At 44.8% G+C, this 3,027-nt stretch overlaps 1 non-coding gene across 1 annotated transcript; it reads left to right on the top strand.

The window, feature by feature from the left end:
- The first annotated feature begins 2,470 nt into the window (after positions 1-2,470).
- Positions 2,471-2,578, top strand: LOC139181766 (U6 spliceosomal RNA). The gene has a single exon (XR_011565509.1). It is a non-coding gene; the product is annotated as a U6 spliceosomal RNA (small nuclear RNA).
- Positions 2,579-3,027: the final 449 nt, after the last annotated feature.

Here is a 3,027-nt window from a genome sequence, read left to right as displayed (position 1 = left end):
TCTGAGGACCAGGCCAGCTTCTAGAAACATCATTGCCTAGTTGATAAGGGACTGCTTTTCTGTTTTTTGATCATTACTATGAAATCCAGTGTACCTTAATGAATTTTTACAAGATAAATACCCTTATAACCACCATGCAGGTCAAGAACTCAAGCTGCACCAGTCCCTCCCAGTGCCCATCTCAGGCCCAGTCCCAAAGGACCCACTGCTCTTTCACAGCAATCACTTCCTTTTGTTTGTTTATCATTTTATTACACAGGGTCTTCTCCCTAGTCATTGTGATTTGGTCTGCTGCTGCTGTGTCGCTTCAGTCATGTCCGACTCTGTGTGACCCCATAGACAGCAGCCCACTAGGCTCCCCCGCCCCTGGGATTCTCCAGGCAAGAACACTCGAGTGAGTTGCCATTTCCTTCTCCAATGCATGAAAGTGAAAAGTGAAAGTGAAGTTGCTCAGTCGTGTCCAACTCTAGCAACCCCATGGACTGCAGCCTACCAGGCTCCTTTGTCCATGGGATTTTCCAGGCAAGAGTACTGGAGTGGGGTGCCATTGTAGCTCATTTTAAAAAACTTGATGTGTCTTTTGAGTCTTTGAATCCAGATTCCCTTCTGTCCCTTTCTTATAATTTATCTGTTGAAATATTCCGGCCAATCGACCCACACCATTTTTTAGTGTCTGGGGTTCGCTGTTTCCTCTTCTTGGGTGATGCAATCTGGCCTTGTTTCCTTTATTCCCTTCTGCTGTCATCTGGATCCAGAGATCTGAATGGGCTCAAGTCCAGTATCTTTGGCAAGTCTGTAGGGTATGGTGTGATCTTCCCTCGGGAGGCATATCCTGTCTCATTGTCCCTTAAGTTATTTTATTAGAAAAATGAATGTTGTCTGTTTTCAGGTACAAAATACTGACCTAGTATATCCCCACGCCCCTGAGGAGGCCAGCTGTGCTTAGCAATTCCCCAGAGGAAACCCAGAAGACATGGCTGAGGAAGGCTTCTTATAGCACAAATTGTTTCCATGTCTTGGCTATTGTAAGTAGTGTTGCTATGAACTAGCATGCATCTTTTAGAACTATATTTTTGTCCAGATACATGCCCAGGAGTGGGACTGCTGGATCATATGGCAACTCTATTTTTAGTTTTTTTGAGAAATCATTTGAAATTTCATGTGTGCGTTCCCAAGGCCTTTTGTGCCCCGTCTCAGAGGTCTGATGGCTTAGGAGCACTTGTGCACATGCTTGTTGGGGCCTGGAGCTTTCTCTGAAGATAAGCCCTAGACTCTGCCCATTTCCCTTCTGTGTCATGTCCTTGCTACCAACAGGCTGAAATGGGATTTCTGCTTTAAACCATGACCCTGGATCCCAATCTTGGCAGGATCTTTAAGAATATAAGGTGTCTGAGGAATCTGAGCACATTGGGGGCTCCCCATTATTAATCAGAGTGTGTGAGGTAATTCTTTGGAGAAAAGTTAATAAGTACATACATGGGCTTCTCCAGTGGCTTAGTGGTAAAGAATTTGCTTGTAACACAGGAGAGGCAGGAAACCCAGATTTGATCCCTGGGTCGGGAAGATCCCCTGGAGGAGGGCATGGAAACCCACTCCAGTATTCTTGCCTGGAGAACCCCATGGGCAGAGGAGCCTGGTGGGCTATAGTCCATGGGGTCGCAGAGTCAGACACAACTGAGGGAGCATGTAGGAGTTGATGGCACTACACAAATGCACTGATGTGCTCAGGGCAACAGAACTTTCTGGTGCTTTTTACTCTTCCTGTAGCATCCTCAGCTGACACTGACTTTCTAGTTGCAAGTGCCTCCAGTTGTCACCCGTTGCCCACTCCCCTTTCCACAGGCCCAAATTAAGAGGATCCAAGTTCCCAGGGGGAAATGAATAATCCTGCTGAATCAGATATTTCTCACAGCACATTTCAGAGTGTGGGCTCTACCAAGCACAGAGGCAAGACATTCTGAGAACCATGTTACATGTTCACAAGCTTTCTCTGAGGTTCTTGGGTGGCATCTAAGTGCTGATGTGCCCACCCTGAAAGCTGTGAAGGCTGGATGGATGATGATGTGTTTATGCACATAAACCTAAATAACAAAACTAATTTAAAAGGTAAATAGAGCACCGAACCATACTGTCTTTAAAGCCTATTTTAGGTGCATGGAGTCAATATCACACAAGAATGAACAATATCCATCTGTTTTGTGATTACAGCAGTTGATGGCAAGTAAGTCAAATCCTCAGCTGACCTTGCCAATCTCAGGAGGTTGTGTGCTGCTACCATGCACTCGTCACAGTGGCAGAATCTCCTATACGCAGAAGTGCTAACTTACACATAGTGACATGTCTCAATGTGTCATATCTGAAAATTAAAAAAGCTTATCTTTTAGGAGATAAAGTAGGTATTTGTACTCATTGTGCTTTCAGATGCCCCATTATAACCATGATGGTTTTGCACAATCAAAATAATGTTACAGTGCTAGACACTTCAATAGTACGTACACTAAAACCTGAATGATACAGAGATTAGCATGGCCCCTGCACAAGGATGACACACAAATTCAGAGAAGTGTTCCATATTTCTTATAGTTTTGAACATTAAAAAAAATAATAATATTACGAACAGGATTCACAGAATATTTTTAAAGTTTACCAAAAGAAAACTTAAGATTACATCCAACTTGCAATTTTGTATTTGCCTTCTTGACTGCTTTGCTGCTGCGTCACTTGAGTCGTGTCCGACTCTGTGTGACCCCAGAGACAGCAGCCCACCAGGCTCCTCGGTCCCCGGGACTCTCCAGGCAACAACACTGGAGTGGGTTGCCATTTCCTTCTCCAATGCATGAAAGTGAAAAGTGAAAGTGAAGTCCTCAGTCGTGTCTGACTCTTAGCGACCCCATGGACTGCAGCCTACCAGGCTCCTCCGCTCATGGGATTTTCCAGGCAGGAGTACTGGAGTGGGGTGCCTCTGCCTTCTCCTCTTGACTGCTTTAGGTATTAAAAAATAGGACTCTGCATGTGCTTCTATAGTGT

The sequence above is a fragment of the Bos indicus genome, chromosome X (genome assembly GCF_029378745.1).
Source record: "Bos indicus isolate NIAB-ARS_2022 breed Sahiwal x Tharparkar chromosome X, NIAB-ARS_B.indTharparkar_mat_pri_1.0, whole genome shotgun sequence".
NCBI classification, from domain to species: domain Eukaryota; kingdom Metazoa; phylum Chordata; class Mammalia; order Artiodactyla; family Bovidae; genus Bos; species Bos indicus.
This window is presented reverse-complemented; position numbering and strand designations above follow the sequence as displayed.